At 33.6% G+C, this 13,650-nt stretch overlaps 1 protein-coding gene across 1 annotated transcript in view; it reads left to right on the plus strand.

Annotated features, from left to right (window-relative positions):
• The first annotated feature begins 10,227 nt into the window (after positions 1 to 10,227).
• LOC148673605 (PALM2-AKAP2 fusion protein-like) overlaps positions 10,228 to 13,650 on the plus strand; it is a 48,180-nt gene continuing 44,757 nt past the window's right edge. Inside the window, exon 1 of the mRNA XM_088630246.1 lies at positions 10,228 to 10,613. The gene's annotated coding sequence lies outside the window, so the exon portion shown is untranslated. The remainder of the gene's footprint in view (positions 10,614 to 13,650) is intronic.

Consider the following 13,650-nt stretch of genomic DNA (forward strand, 5'->3'; position numbering starts at 1 on the left):
TCTGAATTAGACACAGAAGTATATATGTACTGATGGTAAAGCACATTTATTTGTGTGTATATACCAACATACTCTAGCCAGCAGCCATATCACTCTGCAACTCCCAACTGGCAACCCACTGAAGCTAAGCAGGTGTGAGCCTGGTCAGATGGGAGACCTCCTTAGAAAAATTAAGGTTGCTGCTGGAAGAGCTGTTAGTGGGACCAGCAGAGGGCCCTCACCCTGTGGTCCAGGTGGGTCCTAATGCCCCAGTATAGTGACGCAGGGACACCATACTGTAAACAGGCACTGCCCTTTGGGTGCGATGTAAAAAAACAGAGGTCCTGACTCATTAGAAAATCACAGGTCGTTAGAAATCCCAGGGTTTTTTTTTTAAAGGAATAGGGGTGCATCCTCAGCATCCTGGCCAAATTTCCCATTACCAATCATGGCCTTCTAATAATCCCCATCTGTGAATTGGCTTCATTACTCTGTTCTCCTCCCCACTGATAGCTGATGTGGGGTGAGTGTTCTGGCGCACTATGGCTGCCGTCACATCATCCAGGTGGGGCTGCACAGTGGTGCCGGAGAGGTGTCCCCATTACCTGTAAAGCGCTTTGAGTAGAGTGTCCAGTGTATATAAATGTAACAATTATTATTATAATTATAATCTAGGGGCCTTTGGTCTGATCGTTTTAACTTCTAAAATATTATTTATCATCATGTTTTTCCCTCCCATTTCCAACAAGGAAATTATGGTGGATAGGTTTTATAAGAAGACGTTCATACAGATCTGCATCCTAACATATGAACTGGCTAATTCTGACTCAGTAAAACCAACCAAGTAGTGCTTATCGAATGTGAAACACTATTTCCAGATGAAATCGCTGTCTCCTTGATTTAAACAGGTTTTCTTCAAATTACCTAATTTTTTTTTATTAATTCAGTAGCACATAACACAGAACAATATCTGACTGTAGAACATTGCTCTAAAAGAAATTTGCTTCACATTAAAATATTCAATGAAGGCCAGTAGCATATATTCAGAACAAGTAAAGTTTAAATCCATGCTAAAAGCAGGAAGAAAAAGGAGGATGTTTCAGTTGTTAGGCCTTCTTAAGGTGTGATCACAGCTGCATACAGTATGTACTGTATATGACTAAACATCATACTAATACCAAATACTAAAACAAAGACCCAGCTGAGTTCTAATTTTAATAATAATAATAATAATAATAATAATAATAATAATAATAATAATAATAATAATAATAATAATAATATCAAAACTGACTTTCCTATATATATAAGCGGTAATGGCATACTGTATTAGTCAAGTTGAAAGGTAATTTTCATAGCTGTTTTTTCTAAAGTTTAGCTGCTTAGTTTGCAGGTCAAAACCAACCCCAAGAACTTGCTGGGCACCTGTAAGCTTGTAGTGCTAATGTTGGTAGAGCTAATGCATCACTTTTGCAAGCAGTGCTAATTTAGCCTCGAGACTTTAAAAATCCTTGTTCCCTCCATGCTAGTGTACATGCTGTACCAAAGAGCTGAAATAAATCTTCAGCAATTTGGGGGTTCCAACTTTGGAGGATTTTCAGAATATTGTGAATGTGAGTTTCCAAGGTAGAAATGGTGGAACAAGTCTTGCACAGGAAGACAAAGTTTTGTTTTGTGTATGAAACAGGGTAAATTGGTTATTAAGATCAACATTTCAAGTTTTTCTACAATTAAGGAAAATAATAGAATTGGAATCATATTAAAAATGATCTATCAAAATGTATCTGAAACAATTTACATAATATTTGCAAAGTGATGCAAATTCATACCAATTCACACCCAAATATTCTTTTTGAAGCATTTCTGACATTGCTTTCTTGCATAAATGTGTAGTATAAACCCGTTATTGCTTTGATAATCAAACATAGCATTAATGAAAAATAACTAACATTTCATTATTTCTGACTGATTTTTACATAAAGACCACAAAACATTCCATTTACAATTGAAACTCGGTCTGAAGCTTACACTTACATGCACATGTGCATAAGCTTTAAGCCTTTTCACAACTTTAAATGTGATTACTAAGCTTTGCTTTACTAACACATTAACCCTTGCTTTCAAGATTCACTGGATGGAGATTGATGTTCAGTTTTGCAGACACACTCTTTTGTTATCTTGCAGTTCTTTCAGGTCACACACACTAATCATGCCAATGCTATCAGACGTCACCACAAACACCTTTACTTTCTATTATTACTTGCAGCTCCTTTAAAATGTCCCCAGTGTCTTGTCTCACACACACTGCATTGAACCTATCTAATCTCCACTTCCTTCAGGCACTAGTCCAAAGTAAGTTATTTTGGTTTTGTTATCCTAACAATTGTATGAATCAACAAATGAAAAAGGACAGCCAAAGTCAAAAGATCCACTTCTGAGAATACCCCACGTGCATATCTGACATAACTAAGGAATCAGGCAAATCAGTACAAAATTGCAACTATTAACTGATCTGTACGTTTACGGATGTGTAATTTTAATTTTACACTACTGCTAACTGAGTATCCTGTTTAATCATACAAGAAGTGTGAAGAAGTCAATTTAACACTATTTCCCACAAGTGCAACCAGTTTATACTCCAAAACCACTCAAAAAGAGCTACACTATCTTCTTAGAAGCAAGTAAAGGTTTATTCCATGCTGAAAAGAGAAGAAAAGAAAAACAAAATTTCACCAGAAGAAGGCTCCACAGACAAAACGTGTTTCTTTTCTTCTCTTTTCAGCATGGAATAAACCTTTACTTGCTCCTTTGCAGCCTACGCATGCTGACACAGCCACCTTCTAAGAAGATATTATGATCTAAATCACCACCAGCTGTGGGTTTTCCATTAAGTTCCATTTCATTTTCTATTATCCCACAGTAGAAAATACTCTTTCTTATACAAAAAGTATTTTTATGCCTAGATGAGAAGTCCTTCCAGTCTATTGTATGATTCATTGTAAGCTTTTTCATTCTTTAGATGATTACTACATGGTGAAATAAAAAAAAAATGAATGGAACTGACACCTTGATCTAAATTGTTACAAATGATAAAGTAATTGTATTCAATACCAATGATTCAATAACATTTAAATCTAAACGTATTAGTATTACCCTGTATTGAATTTACTGAAACTAAAACACTAGATTACAGTTGCAGAAAATTATACTGCAGAAATATGGCATTTCTTTGAGATTTTAAAGAAACTTTCCTTTCAGATTCTTCTTGCCTTGTTAGTGCAGTTGCTCCAACAATAAATACTTGGTCTTAAGAGGGCCAGTTCAGCCATCAGTTTGAATCTAGCGCACTAGTCATTAGGAATTCCCTGTAGATGGCAACAGCTGACGAAAGGTTACTTGCATGTTGTCCATATTAACTATTATTATCTAATAATAGCAACTAGGCCACTGTCAGTCTTGAGAGGATAAAACTGTAACATACTGTAAAACACAAAGACACTGCCGAAAGAATTCAAAACCAGAAACCTTTTTTACCATAAACTGATTGGTTTAGCACTATTACTTTTAATTAAAAAGGACTAGAAATATATTAATAGCTGATTTTTAAAAATACATTAGTTTAAAGAAATAATGAAAACCTTAGAATGTTAAAACATTTTATGGGGCCTTGTGTATACTGTACAATATAAAACCTGGTTTTGTTCATGATTTCCTTGTGTTATTTTTTAGATATTCAGAAACAAACAAATTAATATTAAGTCTTATTTAAAGTTTAGCAATGTCCTTGGGATATTCATTTTGCAGTGTTCAAGCTTAATATATATAGTACTGTACACTGCTACAGTACATCAATAACTTAGAAGAAGTATGAGGGTTATTGAACATTTCTCTTTAATGATCTTATTGAAAAATATATGGCTTGTAAGATTTTCAAAAATTAATTTAAGACTTAATTCTATAAAATATAATTTGGCCATATTTGTATGTAATATTACTCCACAATACAGATTATCTTTGCAATACAACTGAGGTTCCTATACAATGTTAATGGTTACAACCATATACAGTAAATACTGTAGGATGTTGAAATTTCCAGGTTTAATGCTACACTACACTACTGTAGTTTAATGCTAACTACACTAAATTACACATTGCAGCATTGCTAGATCGCACTAGCATTCCTGTTAACAAGACAGATGGTACCAATAACAAGTCTATGATCCCATTTCTATAATAGAAAAAAATATACGCTGCTTGTTTTTGAATTGGTTTTACAGTCACTCACTGCAACAACATGAAGGACTCACACCTTGTTGTTCTTTACTCACAGATCGATTAATCGTCTGTCTGTTGTTAGACTTGTGAGGTAGGCTTACATACAGAAAACTCCTCAACTGAGTCATTCTAAGCCCTACAAATAATTCTAAAGATCACTGAATTCGTATCATTCTTTTGGCATAGGAAAATTGTAATACAATGTGTATCAAAATAAAAAATACATCATTATACCATAAAATTATATAAATTGTATATAGAAGAAACAGAAATATTACATGAATGACAAAACTATTTTAATTTTGTGAGAAAATAAATTCAAAATCAATTTACAATAATCATTTTTGGGAAGGGTTTAAATGTTACTAATTTAATCAAAGTAATGTCCTACACTATACAGTTATCTTGTGTTTACCCTAATTACGTTTCAGCTCGTGAGATTAACGTAAAAGGGACACTTCTGTAGTCTTTGTGCTCTCCATCGTAAAGTGTGTCAGACAGTTCTTGCCTGTTGGCCTTTAATATATAATATTCATTTGTATATATTAATTATGTAATATAGATTTATATACAGAAATACAAATAAAAATGTAAGATATGTACATACATGTTCTTTAACTTCTATAAACAGTGGTTGATAATTAAAGTATTACTTGTCTTTTTTCTTGAGTAATCTTCAGTACTTGGCGGACGTATTCATCCATTTAAACTTTCTGGGTATTTTACTGAAGCTGTATTTACTGATGTACCTCACTCAATAGTTCAACAGCTGTGCCCCAGCTGGGAACTTAACCCACAATCAGAGCTCTAACCTCCACACTACTCCACACTGCTAAAATTAAAAAAAAAAGTTTCTTGAACTGTTATCAATGTCTAACAGACAAGCATGTGCACTTCGTAGGACTTCAGCGCATTCTTTTTTCTACACTAATGACTAGCACTACAAACTAGTCTACAAAGATTATTTAAGTAATTATTTTTAAAAATTGAACTCGTGTACATACTGTATACGAAGAAAAAACAACAAAGAGAATAAATGTTAAGGTGCTTTTCATCCCAAAACAAATCTTTGGTAAAAACACTCACACACTGGAAAAATGTAGTATTATTCAAAATATATTTTTTGTGAACTCAATTTTGTTATCTCCATGATCCATTAAGGAAAACTGAATGCAATATATAGTTCCTAATATATAATATTAAAAAATGCCAATTTTTAAAATGTATTTTCTCAAGGATAGCCATCATCAAAAACAAGCACATAAAACTCAGTTCCAGTCTTCTCCAGAGTTTTAATCTTCTATAAGGTTTATGGCTTTTGACTTCACAGTCTGATATTTTTACCTTTTATGTAAAAGGTTTGAAGATGTACTCACTGTGCCAGCAGAATCTAAAGAATATTACGAATAATAGCTTTAATGTTACAAAAAAATGAATAGTCAAATGTCCTAACTACAAGGAGAAGTAACAATGCACTATTTAGAATTATTTCTATTGGTGTATTTAAAAAATCGCTAAAAAAGACTATGAAGAAAATTTTAAATCCATCTAAATCTACCTAAAACAAACTATATTTTAGCCATCACTTTCTAATTATCCATGAAGAAAAGTTATGAAATAAAATTTGATTGCAATAAAATGTGTAAAAGTATATATATAGTTATATATTTTGATTATAAAGCTTGATTAAAAATGAATCAAGACTTTTTGTGTCTATACTGTATGCCCCACTCTTTTACTTATTGTTTTTTTCTGTACTATTTTCGGCATTCATGTCAAGAATACTTTTCTACATGTACCTACAGTAATGACTGTGAAGATAAAAAAAGAAAGTAAAGTAAAAAAAGAAGTAAAGAAGTAAAAAATACAATACAGTATTTACAATACAGACTGCACACAACTCACTGACACTATCAATCCTGCTTTTCCCTTCTGATCATATAATGGTGTCACATTCCAGGCCCAGAAGATGTTTTCTCAGGACTATTGACTGCAGAGAATGTATCTTCTTCTTGCAACCCATCCAAAGCCCTTCATACAGCACTGGTAAGTCCTGGATGTGTGCAGCTGCATGCCTTTATTGAACTGAAAAAACGTTCAAGACATATGTTGAATGGCAGATACAAAATGGACTTTTACTGCTGTTAAGAATTTTAAAACAGTCAAAATCTTTGTGATATTTCCAAGTGGATGAAACTGCAAAGCACCTGATGTTTGCTCATCACAGCAAAAGCTGTCAGTCAGCTTCACGTTAAGGCCTAAGAGCTTTATATGTACAGTACCATGAATTTTGCATGAAGTGAAATGCACGACACACAGACACATACTGTACACATTATATACAGTATATAGCTTTTATATGACAAATACCTTCATCTTAGGTGCCATTTTGGTCTCCATATGCAGTATTCTCATTATTACAAAAATGAATATTAATTATCTCTCAGTTTCACAAGTGTAAATAAACTTCTAATTCCAAATCACTTATGTTTTTGATCCTTAGAATATTGCTCAACTGCAGCTTATTTCAGTATATACAGTATTCATTAACTTTGCAGAATTCTAGAATTTTTCAGAAAAATAGTGTAACTGAAAAGACTACATATCTAGTTGTGAACATATGACTTTGTAGTTCAGTGGATTATCAAATGGGTTTTGTGCTGTGGTGTCGCCTAAAAACAAACTCCTTCCTGCACTGGATGACATATCACTGGTGTTACTTTTACTATTGTCATTAAGATATCTATGATTAGATATATAATTCTAATATAATTCTTCAGCCTTCATTCAATTTCCAAAGAAAATTCAATTTTTGAACTTTTTTCATGTATGTATTATTTCTGACAAAATCTATACTTTTAAACCCAACTTCTTATGAAAACCCAGTAATAAATTGTGATGTCTAGCCAACCATTTCAAAAGAAATTGTAAGGGTGTTATTTCATGTTAGAAATAGCAAAAACATTGATGCATAAAACTAGCTATACAGTATCTAGCTAAATCTAGCTATATGATACATCTAGCTAATAAAACAATAATTAGGTTACACAAATAGATCTTTACTGGGAACATTAAAGAAAAAGAGCATGCTAGAAGTAAAAATTAGTGAATGCCGTGGTTCAGTATGTTTCATTTTAGGTATTATGTGCTGTATTCAAACTGCTTTTAATAGTTATTTACATTCAAAGTAGACAATAGTTCTACTTAGAAGTAAAGATGTTCTATTTTTAGATGTTAAGTATAGATCAAGAACAACTTTGATCTTTGGAAAACAAACCTTTTCTGTGTCTGAGATAGTCTTCTGGTCTTTAATTTTTTCCTGTGAAAATATTTTCGCACTTATTTCCTAACAGTAACTTATAAAGACGTAATTTCTACACAACTATAGCTGCTACACATTTTGGGCTAGTCTAAGAATCTTGTTCCTTTAACAAATAATTCCAAAAGTAAGCAAAACATGCTATACTGTTATGCAATGAAAACACCCTGTATTACATCAATAGGTCTTTCAGCATATATTTTTGAATACATTCGTGAATAGATAGACTTTTCGATTGTTTAAGTAGTAGTGTTCTAAACTGTCTAAAGTGTATTAAAACTGTCCAAATGAGTTTTGACATTTGATCATTAGCTATTCATAATACATCCAATCAAACAGGCATAGTTTTATTCAATCCAAGATCAGGATCCACTTGGGTGTTCATCAGCATGACTGAAGGCATGAATTAATTAAATCCATTAGACTTGATGCAGTTGCATTTGTTTTATGCATCAATTTATGTGTATTTCCACTGACTCCAGGGTCCTTAAATTAAGTGGTTTCCCATTGCACAATAGAGTTTGCTTTTAAAGTCCCTAAGGACACATACAATCACAACAAGTATCTTATGAAAGAATAAGATTCATATGTATGAATTACTGTATATTGTATGCATTGTAGCATTTGTACTTGGAAATATTAAACAGCTACTGTATATTGGTGTTCACATCACATTTCCTATGAATCCTATCTCACGGTGTATGACGTCATTTAAGTAAAATGTGTATTATCATGATTAGCTTATATTATATTTCAATACACTTGCTGATATTACTTGCAACTCCTACTGTACCATACGTTGTTGTGACGACTTCAAGCTTGGCAAAACTGTTTTTACAAAACTGAACTTTAATTCACTTCCAAAATGAAAGCAGCTGAAATTGTTTTTGTTTGTTATTATGAGTAATGCTAGGGGGGCTTAGAATGCAAGCTACATTATTTAAAGTGGTTACCTGGTTGAGTTCTATGGGTTCTTAAAAAGAGCGGGTTTATATGCATTGAGTTTCACAAATTCTCTTAAGTATTATTCGTTTGAGAACATAGCATGTAGCTGGACTCAACAGTCAAAAATAGGGCTTCGATACTATCAATTACAAATGCAATGACCAATTCTACGTAATATTATCTGGGTGAAAAACTAACAATAACATGGGAAGAGCATTACACATGAACTGTTCAAAGTAGTTAGAAGGGGATAGTAATTAAATTTAAGTGACTCAAGTTGAATTAGAACAACTGTCTCTTTCCTCACCTAGTCAAGGGATATGACCTCCCTGTTTGAGATTTTTAAAGACTTCAGAGTTTCAGCTGAAAAACAACTTACCCAACTGCATACAGAACAGACTGCTCCACAAGTGCTGTACTCAGTACAAAGGCAGAGTGGAAAAAGGAAAGCATATCCTCCACAAAAGATCTTTAGTCCTGTTTTGTCATACTGTCATACTGAGACATCTAAAGCTCATTAGCTGTCTTTTAATACTTATATAGTAATTATACAATTCTTGGCATTTATTTGGCACTCAAAGACATTTACACCTAAGTGCTTTCTACCACTGAAATGTAGCACCCTCTAGGTGACACAGAACAACTATTAAATGTCAGCAGACCCACTACACAGCAGATCAGGTATAGAAATGAGGAACATTTGATTTAAGGAGGAACTTTAGGAAGGCCAGAACATTCATCAGGTTCATGGTAAAAGTTAGTTATGAAATCTTTCAAAATATACCATGTGATCTTAAATAACCAACTAGTCAGGACTTTGGTTTCATGCTTCATCCAAGGGAACACTGTCCCTGGTGTCATAACGGGGCAATGATTTTGTCAATTCTGGTCCAGAGGAAAGGGTGCTTCCTATTGCTCCAACAAGATCAATTACAGAAAAGACCCAGTTTCCCTAAAGATCTCTCATCTCACTGCTGACCAGGTCCAGCTGTGTTCGTGAGATCATAAGATCTGACTATATAGTGTTGAAACTACAGTATATGTCACTTATTGTGCCCCACCATCTAAAAATCATTTTACAAATAAATATTTTATCAATGCTTTTTCATAAATAAATTAAGCAACTGTTGCCTTATCTCTATTCATCCTGTGCTTTGATGGTTTCCATTTTGAAAAATAGCACAGTGTTCACTTCTATTCCTTTTCCCCACCTCGTAAACAGTCTTGTGGGAATTGCTTAGATATCCCTGTAGCTAAAGATTCATGAAGCACTAATGAAATTTGTATTAGTTGGGGGTGAAGATTGGTAAATGTCCCTGCATGTACAGTAGTTTGTGTATTTTATGTAGTTTACGGGGATTTTTCTTTTTTTAGATATCTAGGGAAAGCATACTGAATGTAATGTTAGACTGTCGAGATGTAACTCCAACATAGAAAGTGAATGAGATCTAACATGAGATAAATGCATCTGACTAAACACAAATTTTCCCTAATCAAGGAATTTGAAGTATTTCTGTGTGTGTTTGTTTATCACTGTGTCTCTGAAAATGACTTTACCAGCAGCTTTTTGTTTCCACTGTGACCTCCACAGCTTCATTGAATGGGTCCTATTTGATGATAAAAACACAATGGCAGGATAAGGGACAGATTGTTGTGCAACTGAATGGGGAGCTGTAACCTGACCTAAAACTCAGGGCTCATTGTGTGGCCTCACTGTGATCAGTGCCTGATTGCACTGGAATGAGAGAGAAACCTCCAGGACTACATTATTCATTCATTATTCAGCAGGAGCGTTTACAGAGGGGGAGAGAGAGAGAGACAGAGTGCATTTGAGAGAGAGGCTGGAGCTGGCGAATGCGCTCAATGTCATCCAAGTCAAAACTGCTGCAAACACCAACACTGCATACACACATCGCAGGGAGGGAAGAACAGAATCTCAACCCTTAAAGAAGCTGACCGTTTTCTCCTGCGCACTTTAGAAGGTCTTCTCAATTTTTCATTTTGATTTCAATACAAGGGAAGATTTTGCGATACAGTTTGTGGAAACGGGGACTGTCCTTCACTTGCCTGTCCGGAGCTAAATCATTATAATGAGGTATGGTGTTTCAGTGACATGATGCATGATCTGTTGATGAAAATCTAAAAGTATTTTTTAATCAGCAGATAGACAGCAGAATCAAATGTCAGATCGATATATGTACTCCTGATGCTGAACTATTTATTATATACTGTAGCTTTTATTAGACATATATTATTATATTATATTTTATATTATCAGAAACTAGAAAAGTTGAAAAGGTCCCCTTTTTGTTTTAGATAGTTAAAAGTATTCTAAAAGGGCAGATGATCTAATTATTTCAAAGGCTATGGGCAATAAGTATTAGCAAATTATTAGGTCAAATTTGCATTTTGGAACTAACGTCTCAAAAAGGGGTCATTGGTACTAGGAGACTGCAGAGGTTCTTTCTTGCAGCATAATCTCAACCCATGATAACAATTCATAGCTTTATGAAAAACAGTTCATTTTATACATACTTCAAAAAGGTTGATTGGTGGGGTTCTGAATGTTGTAAAATTTCACCCAACCCAGATCACTTTTAGTAAATGAGAAAGAAAAGGAAGCAAAGTTGTCTGCTGAAATAAATTATGTTGCAGTGTTTATGTTAGATTAATTGTCAGTCCTCATAAATATCTCTTTTTCATCTTTGGTGATGTCTTGTAATGCAGGTGAAACTATTGAACCATATCTAGTCCTCTGTTTCATATCAGGGAATTTTTGTGTTGATTTTATCTCTGGTTTTTGCTTTAAAAATCAAACCACCAGTGTTTCGACATTTGTATGTGGCATAATTACTTAATAAATTAATGTTTCATAGCCCATGTTTAAAATAATTTTATGTAGAAGATGTTTTATATGCACAGTTATTTTAGAATTGGCTTGATTGTCTGGAATTGAGTGAAGAACCTGAACATGCTGACTGAGCTGGGCAATAGCTACATTGCCTTTGCTGTCACTACAAGCAGTTAGTTGGTTTATAGGGCAGAAGTAGCATTGAGATTTAATGTACTGACATATGGATATTCAGCATTGACCAAAGCTGTATTGGAATCTTGTGTTCAAAGTAATAGCGCCCAGCCAGTGGTGATCTATGTAGAGCACCAGGCTGAATTTTCACAAACCAACACCTTCAAAGTAGAAATCAAAGCAGGGGATAAATTGTTACAGTTTGATTATAAATCATTGGGTATTATATGGGACTATATAAAGAACTAGTAGAACGTGTGTTTAAGCCAAAGTCTCAATTTAAGCATTTACTGTATATTCATCAAGGCATGCATATTAAAATGCAGATTACTGCACGGCTAACAAATATTGTTGTGAATTGCAGTGGGTATTAAAAATAATATGAGTTTTTGAAGTGAGTCATTTTGAGGGTGGGGAACTTTTTTGAGTTTTTATATACCGTATATACAGTGTGGCTTCTGTATTTTTACTGGTTTAAAATATCAGTAGCCTTGACAGATAGAAAATCTGTAAGTGACACATCACCAAATATAAAATAGACCTGGACTTTTGTTCAATGCACCATGAAGTAACTGATCTAAGCACTCACACTAAAAATCTGATATTTAGGTCATAAAAACAGAAATTTTGTGGAAAAATCTGCACCACTGCTATTTATGGTCATAGAGTATCTGTTTTAATATGATAGGACTCTGTAATTCACTATTCATGTACTATCAGTATTTGAACTGGAATATCATTCTCATGTTAAAATGGCTATGCATTAACTTCATTTACTGTTTTAGGCCATTTATACCTCTCTCAGTTTTGGCTAGAAAAGTTTTAATCCAAATCACCAAATCTGTCTGATATAATTTGATACTGGTGTTTGTGATGACTGAGTTAAACCTCAGAGTCCTGTACTGTAATATTTTTAATTAGAAAAGAAGTTTCAAATACTGAATATTAAAGCTTTGTCTTTGTATGTACTGATATACTTAGTATAGTACTTAAAAGTTTAAGTAATTTTAGTAATGCGCCTTGTACAGCTTTCAGCATGTATTTTTCTTAGAAAGAAAAAATGCATTTAGCACATGTGGACTATTTTCAACCACTCCCTGTGAAAACATCACATGAAACCCACTTGACTTTAAATGTCTACTCGTCACTCCATTCGAGGTATTAATAACTACAAAGCCAGCCATTTAAATGAAGAGCCACATTAGCAACACATCAAGTTTGCTTCTCTTTCATATACTCTATTTGTTATCATACTTTTATTTCTATAACAAAAAAGAGCTTCTGTAGTTCAGCAATATCACTACTTTTTTACTCTTGGGAATACTCTGTGAAAAATGTAGGAACACATTCAGCTGCACTGATAGGATTTGATATGTACTGTACAATTGACAGGCTTCTTAATCGTGTTGATTTTTCAAGATCATTTCAGCATTCCAAGTCAGGTTGTGTAGTAGGAAACTTCATACAACAAACCACACAATCTAATCAATATCGCTCATTTAATTTGGTCTGATTTTGTCCTCTGCTTGTTGCTGCCAAGTACAGTAGATTCTTATTTTCTTTTTGACTATTGGAGCAATAGTTTTTTTCAGGAGAGTAATGAGTCTTTTGAAGCTACAGTGGACAGTAATTAACAATCCACTTGAATAAAACATTTATCAAGAGTATTGATTCTTCATGAAAAGAATGTATGTGATATCACCAACTATTTAATGAGAAAATGTATATAAAGTATTATGAGTCTTGAAATGAGAAGCAAATATTCAGAAATCTTGGTAACACTTCACAGTAAGGGAACTGATACAATTACATCTGAAATTAATACATTAGTTTCTGTAGAGGTATACTCAAATCCAATTTAAGTCGCAATGCATTCATGGTCTATTCTAATGCCTTTCTTATTATAATGCCTTACAAATTATTCATGTACAGCCACCTGTTTCCAGGTGTTAGCAAAATCATAACAGGAGTAGGAAGTTCTAGAGGGATGACAACAGACATCGCCAATTTCACCCAGCTGTTTTAAATCACAGTTATCACAGACTTTTGCTATACAGTATATACCTCTTACACACATCTCTTCTCAAATTTCTGTTGCATTCACCCT

Source organism: Lepisosteus platostomus, chromosome 4, assembly GCF_059453375.1.
Source record: "Lepisosteus platostomus isolate fLepPlt1 chromosome 4, fLepPlt1.hap1, whole genome shotgun sequence".
Taxonomy (NCBI): Eukaryota; Metazoa; Chordata; class Actinopteri; order Semionotiformes; family Lepisosteidae; genus Lepisosteus; species Lepisosteus platostomus.